The sequence below is a fragment of the Meles meles genome, chromosome 9, assembly GCF_922984935.1.
Source record: "Meles meles chromosome 9, mMelMel3.1 paternal haplotype, whole genome shotgun sequence".
Classification (NCBI taxonomy): domain Eukaryota; kingdom Metazoa; phylum Chordata; class Mammalia; order Carnivora; family Mustelidae; genus Meles; species Meles meles.
This window is the reverse complement of record NC_060074.1, coordinates 63,680,345-63,701,535: the sequence shown is the minus strand read 5'-3', so window position 1 is coordinate 63,701,535 and position 21,191 is coordinate 63,680,345. Positions and strand designations below refer to the sequence as shown.

At 37.3% G+C, this 21,191-nt stretch overlaps 1 protein-coding gene across 1 annotated transcript in view; it reads left to right on the top strand.

Moving 5' to 3' along the window:
- The first annotated feature begins 2,267 nt into the window (after window positions 1-2,267).
- SCN9A (sodium voltage-gated channel alpha subunit 9) overlaps window positions 2,268-21,191 on the top strand; it is a 184,724-nt gene continuing 165,800 nt past the window's right edge. Inside the window, exon 1 of the mRNA XM_046018497.1 lies at window positions 2,268-2,501. The gene's annotated coding sequence lies outside the window, so the exon portion shown is untranslated. The remainder of the gene's footprint in view (window positions 2,502-21,191) is intronic.

Here is a 21,191-nt window from a genome sequence, read left to right as displayed (position 1 = left end):
AGCAGGCTCCCTGCCGAGCAAGGAGACCATGCGGGACTCGATCCCAGGACCCTGGGATCATGACCCGAGCCGAAGGCAGCGGCTTAACCCACTGAGCCACCCAGGCGTCCCTGACTCTAACATTTTATAGTAATTCTTTCCATATGGTACCGTTATTTATCAATTCATCTTACATTTATTTTTATCTTCATTTCATCTTCATTTTATCTGCGACCTCTCTAGGAATAACAAATATACATAATATTGTACTTTGATTTGTTTCTCTAAAGCTTTGAGTATTTTGGAATTTGTTGATAAAATCCGTGTTAGTTAAATTAATAAACTTCATCATTTTGGAGGCATTAATCATTCTTTCAGTAGTCTCACTCAGTTAAAGTGTGTTCTAATTTATCCTCTTAAGGAAAAAAAATGACATGACTTGAAATACTGTGGTTTTGAATTATTTTGAACATCGGATGGATTATTCCCTGAGAGATACCAGATCAGATGTCAGAGAGCTTTAAGACAGAGGGTTGATTGAACTCATTTTACTTTTCTGTGACTATGCATTGTACAATTTAGTTGAGAAGGGACTTGAATATGGCCAAAAAAAGAAAAGAAAAAAGAAGAAGAAAGCAGCATTGATTAAGTCTAATTGTAAAAAAAAAAAAAAAAAAAGCCATCACTCCTAGTACAGTTGAACTCCTCTTTCTAAGTCTGCAACCAATCAAGGAAGAGAAGACGATTTGGCTGTGATATGGCAATGAGAATTATCTCCAAGAGACCAAGTTCACCCTTCAGTGGAGAGCCTGTGGAAGAGAAATCTCCCTCCCTGCACTGGCACATCTTGCAAGTCACAAATGTAAATGTAAGGTAAACGCCCCAGGGCAAACCTCAGAAACTCAGTTAAGCAGCAGGGATAGGTAAATCCTTAAAAAATCCTGTGTATTTACCACTGAGTATCATTTCCACAGTAGAAGGTGTGGCACCAAATAAGCTATAGATGCAAACGCCCACCGCCTTACGTTTATACTATATTGTACACCATACGATGTGATTTGCCCTCTTTTAAGGACTGAATCCAGAAATCCGCCCTACCCCAACATAACTCTTTTATCTTTCTTTCTGGTGGAAATATCCTGTTTCTCTTTGAGAAAAATAACTCAATCCTGTTTCCATTACTTTTCCTCCCAGCAGGCTGCTATAGAAAACATACATACACACACACAACCCACACAAAAATTTTTACAAAGATTCATTTTCGGGGGGCCTGGGTGGCTCAGGGCTGCCTTCGGCTCAGGTCATGATCCGATGATTCTGGGATCGAGCCCCACATCGGGCTCCCTGCTCAGTGGGAAGCCTGCTTCTCCCTCTCCTACTCCTCCTGCCTGTGTTCCCTCTCCTGCTGTTTCTCTCTCTGTCAAATAAACAAAAATCTTAAAAAAAAATTCATTTTCACAGTCGTTCCTAACCAGCTCTAAACTCGGAACTTGTATGACTGATGATGTATCCAGATGAGCGGGTCCAGGTCTGGGAAAGCAACCTCTACCCCACGTCTCCCTTTCCACCACAACAACCTCTGACTCCTCACTCCACCTTCGAAAGGAAACGCTTTGTTTTCGCCTTAGAAGATTCGGCATCCCGATCGATCTGTTGCAAAAAGAGAAAAGAAAAATCGCAGCCTAGAGATAGGTCTTGCGCGGCCCCTCTCCAGTCTCCATGGGCAAAGCCTCTGAGAAGGAACCGATTCCCGGTCCCGAGTCCTCGGAGCCCGGGGCACAGGAGACACGGGTCAGGCGTTAGCCATTGGTCCTCACCTCCTCGGCCTGGAGTTCTCCTCCGGCTTCCCCCCAAACCACACTCAGTGACTTCTCGGAAACGTTAGCGGATTGCGCTGAGCAGGAAAGGAGAAAGGGGTGAGGGGGGCGGGGGTGGGGTAAGGGAAGGGCTCTTGGGGCTGTTGGACGGACACACTCCCCACCCCACACACACCCGCGCGCCCCGCCCGATGGGGTAGCGGTGGGTGGGAGGTCGCGAACCCCTCCCCTGCCATCTCCCAGTGCGCAGCCGAGGAGCCGCAGCGTGGCCGCCGGGGCGCTCCCAGCGGGTCCCGCCCGCCGCGAGCTGCGGGAGGCGCTGGCTGGGGAAAGGGCGGGGAGGGAGGAGACGCGGGGGACTCGGCTGCGCTGGTGCTCCGGGGCTGGGGGCGGGGCTGTCGCTGGCCTGGGCGCGCCCCGGAAGGAGGGGCTCAGTGTCGGGGCTGGCGGTCGCCGGCGCTCTGGCGGCGGGTGTCTGGTTTCGAATCCCACCCTCTTCCCGGCTGGGGCAGGGCTAGCCTAGGTGCCGGTGGTTGCAGGCGCCGCGGAGCAACAGGAGCCAAAAGAGAGAGGGAGAAGGAACCGCAGAGAGGACGCCGCGGGGAGAGACCAGGAGCGGGGAAGCGTTCCTGAAGCCCGCGCCCGCCTCGCAGGCCAGGTCGTGCGGGTGGGCTGGATGGGCATCACCCGCGGTCAAGGTTGCAAGTAAGTGCCTTTTCCGTGGCTCCTCTAGTGCGGCGGACCGGGAAGCCCTCAGACTCTCGCCGGGGCTCCCCTCAGCAGCCACACCCACCTGTATCCATTTTCCCGTCTCTCGGCTTTGGCCACTCGGTGTTATGCCACCTGCGGAGTAGAGAGGAGAGAAGCGGAAGGAGAGGTCCAAGCCATTGCAGAAAGAGGAGCTGGAAAGGCACCTATTTATGCAGTGCAAGGCCAGTCCTTTGCGGATTTTGTGCGCATTTGCTATCAGGTCCCGAAAATGTGGAGAGGAGAGGCAGTTATACGTGATGGTTTGCGTCCGTTCTTTCTGTCTATGCTAGCAAAATTGTTGGATGCGTTTCAGTTCCAGGGGTAGGTCGTATTCTCTGCGAGAAAAAAGCCTGTGTTGTATTTCCCATCTGCAAAGGTGAGCGTGCAGAACCCGCACAGCGGATCCTACCTGTAGGGACAGCCCAGCAGCGCGAACCCCTTCTCGGCTCACAAACACAGTATTGGACGAGACTGCTCAGCCCCTTTTCTCAGCACAGTTTTGTTTTGTTGTGTTTTTTTTTTCCTCCCCCCTGAAACGAATAAGCATTTTATAGTGAAATTCAGAAAAGATTTAGAGTCATTTTCGCTTTTTATCGGTCTCAACAAAAACTGTCATTTACTTTCCGGGGAAAAATCGCTATTTTCGTTACTTGTATTAAAGACAAAAGATCAAAACAAGATTACCAAACTAAAAAAACTTTAATGCCAACTTTTGTGATTGTAACAAACATTTTACTCATTATTTTAGTGTTTCCTTTTAAATTATAGTTGCAGCCTTCCTAGTAATGTTTATTTTCTCTGAAGCTAAGGACAATTTTTTATCTGAGAAGCTTGGTGGGGGGACTAAAAAGCTAACTTTAATAATTTCAATAAGACAAAGATCAAAGATAAAGATCAAATCAACATAGGCTTTTCAAAGAATGGTGGATTTTCAGTTTCTGTGTGTCAATTTTGGGAGGTTCATTTCTTTTCAGAAATACAATTATTCTCTTCTATTTTTTTTTTCCTCCTTCTGGTGGTCAGGAGGAAGACATTGTTTTTCTTTCTTTCCTTCTTTTGAGAATTTAAAATACATTTTCATGATTTTTGCTTTAACACAATAAAACCCAACTATATATAATCTGTAAACCAATGCAATGGTTAAATAGTCCATTTTTGGGGAAAAATCTTCAAATTCTTTTTCCATTTTTAAAAATAATTAAACTAGAAATCACTTTCTTAGAAGCTGTGGTAAATAGGATTTAAAAATTTTTATTGATTATTCAAAGTTAGTCTTACCTGATTTTTATGTATGAAGTTATCATGATTGTTAGTTCTTGTTAGTGCTTGTTCACAGAATGCTAGACAAAATATGACATTTGGTATAATGGGGAGTGTGCCTTTGATTTAGTCAACTGGTAATAGTTTTGCTTAAGAGAAGTTTTTGCATTTTGTTTATGTTTAAATTACCTGTCTATTGGTGGTTCCCTTTTGGAAGTGAACCATTGTGCAATCCTGGGACACAATGATGTATTTTTACAGAGGTTCATTATACAGTACGCCATGATTCCTATGGTTTAAGGCAGGGCGAAATGGGTACCTTGATGAGTCTACAGAAGAAAGATGAGTCAGGTCTGGCTCTTGGCCAAGAACATCCTTATGCCTCATTGTGTCCCCCAGGGCTAGGAAATAATCATGGGAACCCTCCAGTGGTAGTGCTTCTGTGTTTTTGCTACCTGTTGCTGAGGTGAGTTTTGGCTGAAAAGAAAAAGTAAGAAATTCAGGGGTGGAACCAGTGAGGTCTTATTCACTGTATTCAGTATGACCAAACCACTTTCTTTGTGGAAAGAAAAAAAAAAAATAAACACTGCATTTTACATTAATGGTAGAAATTAACATTTATCTAATTTCTATTCCTAGTAGATACATGAAAGAATGTGATATGCTGGAAGGATTTATTTGGTATTTTGCTAATCTGAGGCATGACTTTGCTGAGGAGCTTCAAGTTTATTAATGTAAATGAATCATTCTAAATCTCATAATGGTATGATTATGATCTTCTCTAAAACTGTCTTAGATCTTTCCCTCCAGTCTTTAACATCCGAATAAATGGCTTCACCATCCAAATGTTATTGCTCTCTCTCTTCCTCAAGACAGCATTTCATCCATAGCTAGTCCAGATTTAGATCTATCAGTTTTCTCTTCCAAATATATCTCTATCCATTTATACTTTTCAGATATATCTCTTTTGCCTTGTTCTCTATGTCTACTATGCCAGTAAATTAGTTAAAACCACCATCATAATTTACCTGGATTTCTGCTATAGGCTTCCGGTTAGTCTCTCTACTTCCATAGTTTCCTCCCCTGTGATTCATTCTCCATACACAGCAATACCATCATGACTCTCCTTAAAAGCATTCATTAGCTAACAGCATAGAAAAAAAGGAATAAATGCAGAAACATAGAAATCAATCAACAACAAATTCCTTCTGTTAGGATACAGCTCTCTCTGATCTGGCCCTTCTTTGTAACCCCACTGAACCCATCCCTCTCATTTATAGGCTCCAGTCACACTGGTCTTTTAGTACCTGTAACACATGGAATAATGTCACCCCCTAAGGCCCTTTTAATGCTGCTCCCAGTGTGTGGACTGTTCCTTTCACTCTTTGAACGGCTAGCTCCTTCTCAAACTTTAAATCTCAGCTCAAAAGTCTCTTCCTCAGGTGATCATTCTTGATCACCTGTCAAAAGTCGGTTGTCACCTGTTAGTCTCCTTCTTGGTACTTGTTTGTTTCCTGGTGCTTATTATAGCATGCAGATATTTTTTGGATTTCAATACTGAAAGCTCTAAAGGAACAGAGACCAAGTCTTTATTGTTGGCCCAGTGTTCAGAACAGACCCTGGCATGAAGTAGTGGAGGGAGGGGTTTCCTAACTATTTAGGTAAATAATAAAGTACAAAGATCTGACTTCTTTCACCATAAAGCACATCAACCCAGTCAATTTCTGCATTTTATGATTCAATTTCTTTTTTATTTGTTGAGCATCTGGTACATTTACAACTCTGTACTGTGATTTTGAGGAAGTAAAATATCTGGGGATGTATCCCCATCTTTCAGCAGTGTAGGCAATAATGTGTTCAAAGTTAAGTAGATTATAGCATATTCTTAGGAAAGCAGTAACCACAACTGGATTAAAATATATTTGGAAGGAAAGTTAGAGTGCATAGGCGAATAATGACTTTTGTATGAGTGACTTTTAACATGCAATGATGACCTTATTAGGTTTTATTCTTATTAGGTTTAATTAGTTTTGAGGGTCTTTCAGTAATCACTAAGTTTAAAATATTGTTTTGTAATAAATATGGATACTTGAATGAGCTCAGTCGTTGGAAGTATGTTCAAATGAGGCTAAGGCCATAGACCCAGTGTCAGCACGATCCAAGTTGGTGTTTACGCCAGGTTCAAGGGGCAAATTATCTCACAAATCCAAAGTGTCCACTCAGGAATGTTCAGAGAGAGACTGTGGGCTAATCCATGAAGACCTATCACTATTGTAGTGTGTGAAGGAAAGGAGGCTTCAAAATTCATGCTGCTTAGTGATAGTATCAACTTATACTAGAATTTATACAAGTATACACACTTTGTATGGCAATAAGTCCACCCATTTTTTTTTTTTTTTGACTCTGTATTTAAAGATACTAAACAGTTTTGGTATTAATATGTGGTTGAAAATCTAGCTTTCAGTTAGGCAAAGAACTTTGATATTTTTTATCTAGTAAGTGACCGGCTTTTTTTCTTGTAAAGAATTTGTAATCATATTTCTTCTGGAAGGACTAAACTATTTCATGACTTGTCACCAGGGCTTTTGTTAAATTTGCTACATTTTACAGTGTAGCAGTGTAGGTGGCACATTGTGGTTATAATGAGTGGGACTGCCCTTGTGTACTAATTGAAGATGGCCCCCTGTTTTACATGTCACAAATTAGCTAATTATTCTTACATAGAGGTATTATAGCTTTCTTCTTCAGAGCTATGTAAGCTAGAATACCACTTGAGATGGCAATGTCATAGTAAAATGGATATTATAAGATTGTATGAAAGTAATTTTCATTTGAGGATTTATGGAAGAGCACTCACAGAATGTGGGTAGACTACTTTTGTAGAATGTGAGAGGACAGTTTTGGTATCTTGCCATCCTGCAAAACAAAATTTCTTCATTGAAGGTTTAACTGGCTCTTCCCCGCCCCCTATGTACAGCTGCAAGGAAATGGCTTTAGGCAACAGGGAAAGCCATCAGCTCTTGGCAGCCAAAGGTGGAATAAACTTTGGAGGAACAAAACTCTTCTGGGTAGTGAGGAAAAATGCCAGACCATGATAAAGAGGGACAAGAGGTGGGAATGCCTTGAACAGTGCCAATAAACATAATCTACCACAGACAAATTTGAGTTGACATTATATATACAGTTGAATTATTTGGTATCTTTTTAGCCACACCAAGGACAGTTCTTTCTTCTTTTGTCTTTATAATAACAACTGTATTTTAAGGGAAAACATACTGTTATTGCTTCTTTTATACAGGAAATTGGTTACCTTTGGATTTTTAAAGTAATATAACAGGGAGCCAAAATGCCAAATATTATTATTAAAATATACAATTTCTTTAATTTTAATTTCTTGCTATTCATTTTATGATTTCCTTTTGTTGTGTCAAGTGTTTGAGAGACTGCTATTACCGATTATAAATTTCTTTAAAATGTCTCCTTGGATTTTTTACAAAGCTTTCTGAATCATTTAGCAAAACACAATAAAATTAATTGCACCCGATTGTTCACTTTGAAATTTAGAGGGAGTAAGTACATTTACAATGTCATTGACCTACTATCTCTGCTCTGCAGTGTATGCCTCTTTTTCTATCCCTTTTTCTCTTCTCTACATATTATCTTCTGAACATTTGATATATATGCAAGTAATACAAATTTTGCTCCACTCTTTGGTCAAACCATTAATACAAATAATTGGAAAATGGAGCTCCTGAAGAAGGATAATAGGATTAGACAGATGCATTAAAAAATAATCACAAAACATTTCTGTAGAGAATTTTAATGAAATTTTTTTTGTGTTACATGCCAAACTAGACATCCTGTGTCACCTGATTATTTTCAAAAAATAGGGGTGATTTTACTAGATGTAATATCTGTCAACTGTACTAGTTGCTCATAAACTGTGTATCTTAAAATCTAAGTAATTATTTTCATCTTCCTGAGAGCCTATAATTAGAAATTCAAAGAAAAGGTAAATGATAGATATAAAAATCCATACAGAAAAATAAAAAGGGGGAAAATGAGAAAAATGTTATATGATATAGAAATATCCTCTTATTTATTGATTTAACTAAGTGATTATTCTATCAAGTCCAATGGACAAGCGACCATTCAGGGTTTAGGGTAAGGATAGCTTATTAACTATATGTACATTTTGCATAAGGTACATAGAATATTTTATCGGTAAATTATGCCTTCCTTTGCTTTCTCTGGATAACGATATAAAATTAGTATTCCATGCAGATGGATATCATGGGACTAATATTTATAGATGGTCCTTTTGTGGAATAAAATACAACAAAGTTTAAATGATGATTTTTCCCCCTTAAAATAACACATATTCTTGTTACCTGGGACAAACTTGGCTCATGGTAATTCATATGGGGAGAAGAAAAATAGTCCAAGTCAAGTCCAAGTCCAAGTCCAAGTCAAGGGTCAAGTGGGAACAAGGTTCTTACAGTCTCATGAGATCATCTGATAGACTTTCGGGAATGAATATTTATAGAATTGTTATGCGAGGCATCCTTAAAAATCCATATCGTCCCCTTACTATATTTTAGAATATTTATAAAATGTTTTTATAAAGGGTTAAAAATATAGAGGAATAAATTTATATTCCTGTTAGTGTAGTTAAAATGTGTTTTTCTAGATACTTTTCTTGCTCTATATGCGGTCTTAGCCAAATACTTTTTCTCAAATGCAACTTCATTATTTGTAGGATTGGAAGTGTCTGCTTCTAAGGGGTTCCATACAAATTAGGTTTCTATACAAAAAAGCCATTTCAGTGTCTTACATATGATAAGGCGATGTATCAATGTGGTACATATTTGGTAACAGTATCTTATAATCAAATGTATTCTGTTTTGAATACAAATAGTATAGCATTTAAAGTGCAGTTTTGTTACATTTATTTTTAATCCTATTTTTAAAGACAGTTCTAGTTTTACATCTCTAATAGGATCATTCCATTTTGAAATCTCTATTGGTAAAGTTGTCAGTAATAAGCTATTACAAATTGTTTGAAGATTCTAAAAACTTATAAGTAGGAAAACATGAAAGAGGTGTCTCAAACTCGAGAATTTGTTAACTATCCAGTTATGTTGTCTTTCTGTTTTAAAACCTGATCTGATCCATCAGAATTTTTCATTAGTAGAGAGCAGTTCAGTGGAGGTGACCTGCTGGATATCCTAATAATGCATCTTAAAACTATCTACTTTGATAGGAATTTTTTTAAAGAGCATATCATGCAGTTTCTTACTTATGTGCGAAATCAAACTTACTCTAGTACTTTAATCGTCGGGAATGTAACTCTGAATTTTTAAATTAACAAATAAGATGTTTGAGCCTGAAGGAAATATTTGCCAATATGGCCACTTTATTTCATTGGTGATCGTTAACAAAACCAGAATCTTGTAAAGGAAATCCTCAGACCAAAGGTAATAATTGAGTTGGTTTTATTTATTATTTTCTTTAGCAATCCACAATTCTTCCTCAGTTACAAAGCCAGTAGACTATGCATTGTAAGAGGTAGGTCGTGGCAACATTATGAAGACAGAAAATGAATATATGAACAGGTGGTACACTGTCATAAAGAAAAATATGGGTAGCAGCACCATTCACATATTGTTAAGATTCCTAGTATTAATTTAACAGCCTCAAATATGGAGCTCTCCTTTTTGCCAAGTAGTTCATTAAGGGATCTTCAAATGCTTCTTTTAAATCTTTACAACCACCTTTTGGAGTTGAAAACACTAAGACTTAGAAGTTAGTTAACCTTCCCAAAGACTTGAGTGATCACTAACCCAAGGAATGTGCACACTCTTTTTAGAGGCAACAAAACTGTGTTTATCCTATGAATGCTGTTCTACATATCCCACCCCAATATACCTAGTACTTACATTACCAAGGATTGAAGCCTTTTCCATCCATAAAGGAGCTGAAATAATCTCCATTTGTAATGAAAGCAAACTATGTAATTACAACACTAGAGAATAAGACAGACTGAAGATTGTTTAAATGTTCATCTTGAATATTGATTCTTGGGTAGTGTATTTTTGGTAAACCAGAGTTGAGATTTAAGTGGAAGTTTGAAAACATTATGATATTATGAAATGTACGAAAGCATTTAAAGTATTTTTCAGGTCGTTTTAAAGGTTGAGTGACTTTGCTTTCCTGGTCTAGGGATGTTATTGTGTTGCTCTGACTTGGCCATGATTAGAATGTTTTGCTTGTTTTATTTTGAGGAAATCAAAGGAACCTTCCCAACATAGACAAGAGTTTGAAAAAAAAGGACTAGTGCCTTTAAAAGGGATAGGAGTGTGAAATGTCTAGGCAAAGTTCATTCAGCCTCATGACTGATGAAATGAAGAAAGAGGGAATGAAGCCATGTATGAGATCCTGGGTGTTAGGGGATGGACAAGTAGAGAAAGCGAAGTGACTTTATGCAGGGTTAGGAAAGAAGAAGATAATGTTCATCTAAAGTGTTCATCTAGGACATCTTATGTCCTAGAAATTGAGAATACAGACATTTTTAATTAGAGGAATACAAATATTTTTAGTATCCTAAATTGATATACTCAGATGTAATCTAAATCATAGTACTTATTGTCACAGAGACAATGATTTGTCAATTAAAGTGTTTAACATTAATGATTCAAGGTGTCTACTCTTAAGGGTTTTAAAACATGTTTGGAAAATTAATTTATTTTGTATTATATGTAATTTTCTAATGCAAATGATCTTCTTTAAATATTTAGTGTCTACTTAGATACTGTACTTTGAGTGGGGTGTATAAACATGACAATTGAAGTCTTGAGTTCTATGATATATCTGACTTCTAATGGCTGTTGGTCGGTAGCTTGTCCACTAGACTGTTAAAGTTTGAAGGGTGAGAGACCATATCTTGTTCATACTGGCATCCTTGCATGGCACCTCATATTCAGTCATTCTTGATACAGATTTGCTGATGAAATGAATCATATTTATTATGCAAATATATGTTTAACTCATTACAAGTAGCTCCTTTTCACTGAAACTTACTTTCTAAGTATGTGGGAGAGATAAGATGAGTTAGTAATTTAGACTTCTCAGATCCAGCTTTTTATGATTACTAGGTCATGATGAAAGAGACATATTTCTTTCTTACTCGGGAAAGGAATAGCGCTCCTGCTTATTTTTTGGGCACAGTTTGGATTCATCAATTCTAGATGACAGTATTTAGCTTTCTTTGCATGAAAGAGCCAAAATGTTTTAACATGTACTCAATTTGATGTCCTACAAAGACTGACACCCTGATCCTCTCCTAAAAATGAAAGTTTGGAGGATTTGCTTAAGAAGTGGGCTGCAGTCCAACAGTAAAAGGAAAAAAAAAAGTTAAAACTAAAATTTCCAACTGATTTGTCTGGAGCTGGTGATCAATCATTAAGCTCTATCTGGTTGGCCTCCAAAATGTGTAGGTCAGGAGTTGGCATCCAGACTGGTATCAGTGCCATTGAGGTTTGTGGGGAGGAAGAGGCTGGCAGAGATCCCAAGGGTAGCGGTAAAGGGAGGCTGAGTGGCTCCAGGTCCACTCTTCATACTCGGCATCACTGTTCTCAGCATTTATGTTTCCGCAGTTGAACAGCAATGCGTCCTTTAGCAGGTATTTACGGAATAGCTACTCAGGCACTACCGCAGGGTGTAATGGTGAACAGAACATGGAGGTTTCATGCTAGTTTTGAGACAGATAGTGAGTAAATAAACAGAACCCACTCTGTACGCTGTGGAGAAACATACAGCACGACAGAGAGAATTGAGGGAAGGAGGCATTATTTAAGAAGGGTCGTTAGAAAAACCTTTCAGAGGTGATAATTGAGCAGAGATCTGAGGGAGGTAGGGAAATGAGGGAGCTGGGGCAACAACAGGAAAATCATGCCAGGCACAAGGAGCAACAAATTGCAGCAGCCTGAAGGCGTGTTTGATGTGTTTATGGAAAAGCAAGGAAGTCAGTGTGGTTGAAGTATGGAGAGCGAGGTAGAAAGTAGTAGAAGGTGTGGGACTTTTCTTAATTGGGGAAAGATTGCTTAATCTGCCTAGAGGTCTGTATAATGAACAAATGCTTCAGTGACCAGCATGGGACAAACTTTGGGGGAGGTGAATTGTGCCTTTTTTTTTTTTTTTCTTTCTTGGGGATCCTGTTCTGAATTTAGGTACCACACAATGCAAACAAATATTTCTGGAAACTCCTAATTTCCATATAAAATTAATCTTCTTGCCTTTTCTTTGTGATTTATATGTAAATGTCTTATAGTCTTCCCATCTGCAATAAATTAGATTCTTAGAAGCCCTGATTACCATTTGAGGACAAAAGAGCTAACATGGCAGAGGTTACAAATGTATCTTTAAATGTTTAAATTCAGGAAACTAAAACATGGTGAGACTATAGTAATATTTTACATATTTTGATTGATTTTTTTTGTTTCTGCTGTACAATTTCTTATGAAATAGTTCTACTGCCTAGATAGAAAGGAGTATTGCCTAGCAAAATAGATATTTTGGGAATATCTTCCTTCATCCTGTCAAGCTTGACCCCCTGCTAACTGCTATGACTTTGGTATTCTACTGATTCTCTCTTCCTTATAGTTTTCAGCAAATTCTTGTGAAATAAAAAAAAAATTGTGGTACAGTATTTATAACATAAAATTTGCCCCCTTAGCCATTACTAAGTATGTAATTCAGGGGCATTAAGTACATCCACATTGTTTTTCAACCATCACCACTGTCCATCTCCAGAACTTTTTCATCGCTCCACACTGAAACTCTGTACCTGTTAAACTATAACACGTTAACTTGCTCCCCCATTCCTGTCCCTAGTAACCACCATTCTACTCTCTTTACCCACGAATTTGATTATTCTAGGTACCTCATGTAAGTGGAATCATATAATAATTGCTCTTTTATGTCTGGCTTATTTCACCAAGCATAATATTTTTAAGGTTCATAGATGTTGTATCCTATGTCAGAATTTCCTTCCTTTTTTGGAAGGCTGCCTGGTATTTCATTGTATGTATAGATCGCATTTTGTTCATCCATTGATCAGCAGAGGGATGTTTGAGATGCTTTTATACTTTGGTTATTATGAATAATGATATCGTTGTGAACGGTGGTAGACAAATATCTGATTGCATCCCTGCTTTAAATTTCTTGGGTATATATATAATATACCCACAAGGGAATTGCTGGATCATATGATAATTCTGTTTAATTTTTTGTAGAACTGCCATGCCATTTTCCACATCAGCTGCACTATTTTACATTCCCACCAGCAATGGATAAGGGTTTCAATTTCTCCACACTCTTGCTAACATTTATTTTTTTCTTTTTTTTAAATAGCGACAGTCCTCCTGGGTGTCAAATGGTATCTCATTGTGGTTTTAATTTACTTTTCTGTAATGATTAGTGAGGTTGAGTATCTTTGCATTGTGCATATTGTCCACTTGTACATCTTCCTTGAAGAAATGTCTGTTGAAGATCTTTGCCCATTTTTTAACAGTTATTTGTTTTTGTTTTTAAGTTTTGGGAATCTCTTATATATTGTGGATATTAATTTCTTTTCAGATATATGATTTGCAAATATTTTATCCATTCTCTAAATTGCCTTTTCACTCTCTGACAGTATCCTTTGACACACAAGTTTTCAATTTTGATGATGTCCAGTGTATCTGTTTTGGTTCTTTTGTTACTTGTACTTCTGGTGCCATATCCAAGAAAACATTGCCAAATCCAGCGTTTCAAAGATCGTCTCGTATGCTTTCTTTAGTTTTATAGATTTAGCTCTTACATTTAGGACTGTGATCCATTGGATCCATTTTTTCCCCCCAATTCCCATAGACATTACAGAGTCTAAGAGTCTCTAACTTCCCTTCACCTTTCTTTTGCAGAGATCTGTTTTTTTCTTTTCTTTTAAGATTTACTTATTTATCTTCGAGACAAAGAGAGCACGCACTGGAGAGTGCACGCACACAGAGGGGCGGGATAGAGACAGTCCCAAGCAGACTGTACTGATCATGGAGCCCACATGCGGCTCCATCTCATAACCCAGAGATCAAGACCTAGGTCATGACCTGAGCTGAAACCAAAAGTTGGAGACTTAACCCACTGTGCTATCCAGGCACCACTCCTAGGGGTCTGTTTTTTTTTTTTTTTTTTTTTTAACTCAAATATTCCTTACTCATTCCTTACTTACTCAGAGTAAGGTAAATATTCCTTACCGTGAATATTTACCTTACCTTTCAGTAGCCCCCCCCCCTTTTTTAATCTTGTATGCTAGGATTAAAGTCCTTGAATTATTGGAAGAATATGCTAGCAATTTAGGGAGATTCCTGATATAGAAAGAATACCATATTCTTCTGCTGATTGGGTTTATTCATTCTTTTGACCAGTCCTAGTATTGAAAACTATTTGGGTTTGATCCCTTCCTGTATAGTCTAGGAATTCTGATTCTTGCTAACTAGTTAATAAATTCAAGGACTGTTTATATTACAATCCTCAGTATTAGATGGTTTGATTAAGTAGAGCAAGAATTCTGTTTTGCTGCAGTTAAATCTCCTCCAACCCTAGCACAATGTTTTACACAGAGTACTACGTAATACTTGGGTGAATAAACAAATGGGCAAATGAATGAAAAAGAAAGACTGTCTTTTTTCTTAAGTATTTAGTAAATCAATGACATTAAGGAAAAAGTGACTTTTTAGAATCTTAGATTTGTTTAAATAAAACGAGTTTAAAAATCTTTCCTCTATTCCTTAATTCTTATGAAGATACTAATTTTTCAATCAACTTTGCTTGAAGTGTTTTTGGAGAGTTTGCTACTGAGAACTGAAGTTTGAAGGTTAGAGTTTGAACCACAAATATTTTTTGTTCCATTTGTTAGTCCTTGTGGAGGTTAAATCCCATAGGCATAAACTTTTCCCCTTGGGTAGCTACCAGCAAATGAAAAATGGTGACTATTTATGGCAACTCAAGGTCACTGAAGTATGGTTTACATTGTCATGAAAATATGATATATGAACATCTTTTTGCTTATAAACAGTTCAGTGCACTAATTAGAATAATAAAAGGAGTAAAGCCTATAAGTAAAAATTAAGTACCTTTGCTTTGAATTGTTTTAGACTCTTTCTACCTTAATACTCATCTCAGAATCCAAGTCTTCTGGTCACATATATATTGGAATATAAATTTGAGGAAGGATAGGAATTATTTTCTTCCAATTTACTTGTCACTCTGTGGCTGCTGTCTAATCTGGAATTTGATCCACTCTTCTATTTATATCATTACAGAATTCTGAAAATTGTGTCTCAAAATGGTAAAAAGTAAGAAATGCTATCATACATTTAATTAACCCCATTAAAAAAATAGCCATGCCCTCATCTTCTGTCTTTCAAACAATAACAACAACCTCAAAAGAGAATACATTTTGAACATTATTACATGTATTTCATCATATTCCAAGATTAAGTTCACGGCTACCGAATGCCTCACCATAATCTCAGCCTCTGATTTCAAGGAGGAGTAGAGAAGTATGAAACATGGAAGCTCCTCTCTTGGTGAACATATTCGTTTGCAAAAGACTTGTTTTTCAGTTTATGTTACTTATCCCATAGTACCTTCTCCCTGCTGATATATATACTCTAAAGGAATGTCTCCACCAAACACCTTATAAGTAAATGACAACTTTTCTTGATGATGTCCACAGATATTCCAGAGAATCCCTTGGCATACTTACAACTTACAACTACAATTTCTGATACTGAATTAAAGGGCCTTTTGCTGTTGAAGCATTCCTGGGTCAGGAATATTTCATCAACAGCTGTCACTATGCTTGGGTTTTACCTTCTTAAATGTATACCTAGCTTTCTTTTGCTTTGTCAATTAAATTTCTGATGAAGAAAATCCTCTGACCCATGCTAGAATGGGTTTTTTTCTTTTTCTTTTTCTTTTTTAAAGGTTTTATCTATTTGACAGACAGAGATCACAAGTAGGCAGAGAGGCAGGCAGAGAGAGAGGGAAAGCAGGCTCCTGCTGAGCAGAGAGCCAGATGTGGGGCTTGATCCCAGGACCCTGGGATTGTGACCTGAGCGGAAGGCAGAGGCTTTAACCCACTAAGCCACCCAGACCTCCCTTTTCTTTTTGTTTCTTAAAATATTGTTTCTTTGTATCTTGCTGGATATGACCTAGGCTCAGCACTTTTTTTTTTAAATTTATTTATTTTCAGCATAACAGTATTCATTGTTTTTGCACCACACCTAGTGCTCCATGCAATACGTGCCCTTCCTATTATCCACCACCTGGTTCCCCCAACTTCCCACCCCCCCACCTCTTCAAAACCCTCAGGTTGTTTTTCAGAGTCCATAGTCTCTCATGGTTCATCTCCCCTTCCACTTTCCCTCAACTCCCTTCTCCTCTCCATCTCCCCATGTCCTCCATGTTCTTTGTTATGCTCCAGAAATAAGTGAAACCATATGATACTTGACTCTCTCTGCTTGACTTATTTCACTCAGCATAATCTCTTCCAGTCCCGTCCATGTTGCTACAAAAGTTGGGTATTCATCCTTTCTGATGGAGGCATAATACTCCATCGTGTATATGGACCACATCTTCCTTATCCATTCGTCCGTTGAAGGGCATCTTGGTTCTTTCCACAGTTTGGCGACCGTAGCCATTGCTCTATAAACATTGGGGTACAGATGGCTCTTCTTTTCACTACATCTGTATCTTTGGGGTAAATACCCAGTAGTGCAATTGCAGGGTCATAGGGAAGCTCTGTTTTTAATTTCTTGAGGAATCTCCACACTGTTCTCTAAAGAGGCTGCACCAACTTGCATTCTCACCAACAGTGTAAGAGGGTTCCCCTTTCTCCACATCCTCTCCAACATACATTGTTTTCTGTCTTGCTAATTTTGGCCATTCTAACTGGTGTAAGGTGATATCTCAATGTGGTTTTAATTTGAATCTCCCTGATGGCTAGTGATGATGAACATTTTTTCATGTGTCTGATATAGGCTCAGCACTTTTAACCATCACGTGATGCTGCTCAGTCCTAAAGAATCATATTTTACTGTCAGATGATTAATCTTTTATGAATTCGCCATATTCCTTATTTTCTTACATTTTCAACTATTTTATTATTTGTACTTTTGTTTCAGGTATCACACACTCCCAGTGTGTTTGCGTTTAACAAGTCTGATAGATTTAATAATTTCATCACCACTTAAGAACAATACACACATTCTGCTTGCACTCCATGGACTTAGGAGCCTTGTGTTGGTAGCAGGGTGTGATACATAGTGCCATCTGTTGGTAGAAAGCAGTGTAGCTCTGGTTTTGCAATAATCATGGTTTTCTTTTGTTTAAAATATCTGAAGTCGAAATAAACATCTTCAAGAAGAAAAGGTCCTGTATATGTAATACGAAACTTTTTCTATTATGAAGTCAGCAAATTTGTTCTCCATTCTTTCTTTTTTTTTTTTTTTTTAAGATTTTTATTTATTTATTTGACAGAGATCACGAGTAGGCAGAGAGGCAGGCAGAGAGAGAGGAGGAAAGCAGGCTCCCTGCTGAGCAGAGAGCCAGATGTGGGGCTTGATCCCAGGACTCTGGGATCGTGACCTGAGCAGAAGGCAGAAGCTTTAACCCACTGAGCCACTTAGGCGCCCCTTTGTTCTCCATTCTTAAGAACATTTAGATAAGCAATATCAATTTGTAAGAAAGTTGATAAAAATCACTAGTAATAATGGTTAGAATATATTACACACAGTGTACCAGGAAATGTGCGTAATGATTAAAATGCAGTGTCTTATTTTTTCCCATAGGATAGGGATATCCTTATAGGATAATCATATTCAGCCCTGTTAATTTATGATGCGGATACCAAGATTTATTACAAAGGTTAATTAACTTACCTACAGACACAAGTTAATTAAGTAAAAGAGTTGAGGTGTGAACCCAGGGCTCTCTCACTCTGCAGCCACAAAATTAACAACTCTATTATGCTGTCTTCTTATTTTACTGCAGATCTAGATTTTAGATTAAAGCTACAAACAGGTTAGGAAAATGAAATACCCCTTAAGATTTTAATGAGGTTTTACTTTATCCACTAATTCATGGTTTATCATTTTAAAAATTATGGTATATATGGGGAGGGATGGTAATATTGCTAATACTTATTTAGCCTAGGTACTGCGGTAGCTATAGAAACTGTGTGTGTTCTTCCTAATAGTCTTGTAAGTTGGATATTTTCTCTGCTTCATTTATGAAGAATTTGCATAATGTCACAGAGCTCCTTGGGTGTTATGATCATGGGATTCAAACCTAAATCTGCTTGGCACCAAAGCTGTTACGCCCTTTCTCCTAAACCATGTTGATATTTTGGGTGAGGTGGATCCATGCATAATCAGGGAGTAGAAATGCACTTTCTATGTAACACTTTGTAAACACTTACTTCTACAACCTCTTCTGCAGCCATATTTTAGTGACCTCAGAGGTTAAGTCAGTGATGATCTGGGCTCTCAGGAAAGGGTTAATTCTGAATAATAGAGAAAATTTAATATGGGTTAAGAAACATTTTCCTTTCTTTCTTCATCCATCATGTGTGGATGGAACAACATGAATTTTCCTGTTAACAATTTCGGATATTCCAGCAATCATTGACAAAAAGCATCATTCCCCCACAGTAATACATGTCTTGAGTTATAAACACTAATTTCTTATAAACCTGAGGAAAACTATATTTTGTAAACCTATGAATAGAGATGAGTTCTGTCTTAAGGTATAATATAAATAATCATTATAGTGTGTTGTGAAAGACCCAGATCACAGTGTTTTAATAATTTTCTTCATCTAAGAGTCTTGAAATAAATCCCTAAATATCCATCTGCAACCCATACTATAAAATCACCTACACACCTTAAATTGTTTTTTTTTAATCATATCAATTTTTAAAATACTATAAAATTTCAGAAAAACTCTTTGAGTGATTTTAGGACATGAAATACTGAACTACTTTTTTTGAGGTGGTTAGACAAGTCATTGTCATCCCCTAAATTATTCATCTCTAAGAAGTAATAGTTATTTAAAGAACTTATTAATATGATTACCATGGTGCTAAACATGAAGAATGCAATGATAAGCATTCAGCAGTCAGGAATTAAATGATTGGTTACTTATTCATTAATTATTGTATTTAATTTAGAGATGATGTACTTAACATTAGAGACTCTAAAGTGAGTAGCCAGCTCAGCCCATTTTTCTTATTATGTTGGTATACTTTGTATTTATGATCTAAAGAGAAGGTATTAAGAAAAGGAGTTACAGCATAGAAAGATGGCAATTCTTTTTAAGTTAACTTATAAACTACTGTATCCCAATGAAAATAAAAGTAGGATTTTTGAAATTAGATAACACAAGTCTAGTTATCTAGGCTTGTTATCTAGTTATCTAGTCTAGTTATATAGGACAATATACACAAGAAAGAGCAATTCCTGATAAGGTTAACCCGATTAAACATTAAATTATCTTATAAAACTAGAATAATTAAAATGCTGTAATATTGATAAAATATATAGAAACTTTAATGTCCAGAAATAGACATAATTGCATATGAGAATTATAAATGGCATCCAAATAGGTGGGAGGAACTGTTAGTTAATGAGGATCATGATGGCAACTGGATGTTCATTATTCTGTGGATAACCCTTTGGTTAGAACCAGTCTGGGATATCTCCTGTGCGCATCACATGGTTCTGGCTGGCCTTGTTCATGCAGTTTCCGTCTGCTATGACGTCAGCTTCAGCTAGATTGTCCTAAGGAGTCCCATGTACCTGCCTGGTTGAGATAAAGATAAATTCAGATCATTACTTCATAGCTTAACCCAAGATACCTATTAGATGAATCAAATATTTAAAATATAAAATATAAATCACAAAGGAAAAGAAGCCTTACTTGAAGAAAACATGTAGATGGGGCACCTAGGTGGCTTAGTTAGTTTAGTGTCTGACTCTGGATTTCTGCTCAGGTCATGATCTCAGCATCATGAGATCAAGCCCTGCATCGGGCTCCATGCTCAGTGGGGAGTCTGCTTGAGATCCTCTCAGTCTCCTTCTGTCCCTCCCTCTGCTTTCCCTCTCTAAAAGAAATAAATAAAATCTTTTTTAAAAATTAGAAGAAAACATGTATAATTTTTTTCAAAATCTTAAAGTAGAATTTTTTTCCCAAGGTAATGTATAAACAATAGTCATTTAGAGAAAGCATAATTGAATTCAATTTCATAAAATAGTAAATGCTTCAAAGGGTGAAATCTACCATAAACTAAAAAAAACAAAAAGCGGCAAAGTGATAAAAATATTTGCGTCTTATACTAGAGAAGAGTGCTAATTTTATTATTACATTCAGAGTTCCTCAGTTAATAAGAACAGAGTAATAGCAGAAGCTGTTATTCACAGAAGCACATTTTAAGGATATACAAAGATCCCCAACTTTCCTCATAAGAAAAAATGTGAACTGAAACAATAGGAAGTTATCATTTCCCACTTCTTAAAATAGCAAAGGTGAAAAAATTTTTTACAAAACACCATGTTGAGGGTGTGTGCAGACAATCCCTGACATATTTTTTATGGGGAGCATAAATTGATAGAACCTCTATGAAAATTAACTTGGCAATATGATCTTCTCCAAATTAAAAATGCAGATACAATGATGACCCAGAGATTTTACTATCGGGTATTTATCTCACAAATATAATTTCATATTGTGAGGCTATGTATGAGAAGATAATCTTCTCATGTGGCTTTGGGACACAACCTAAACGTTCTGCAAGGAGGAATGGCTAAATAATTTTGGCATATCTATGCAAATAGGAATTTATGAAACTTTTGTAAAAAGAGGGGGTGGGTCTATACATACTAATACAGAAATATTTCCAGGTTATATTTTTAAGTGATAAATGCAAAATGTAAAGCAATGTATATACTGGGTATTATTTATGTGGAAAGAAAAATTAATAGGTGTCTATGTGTTTATAAAAACACATAGATGTATACACAAGGGAATGGTACCAGCAGTTCCCCCCAGGGTAGGGATCTAGGTAGCTGGGAAACAAGAGAGAGAGGGAGAATTACTTTTTTTTATACATATTTCTGAGTTTTGTGTCTATATTTATTCTTCAACAATAAATGTAAGAATGCTATTTAGGGAAAAAAATGAGAGTCATAAACTGGCCATTTTGGCCCAACTATTCAACTTAAAAGTGTTCTGTTCTTGGAGGTATTTCTGCTCTGAAGCTTAGGACTGTAGTCAAATGATAGGTCCTCA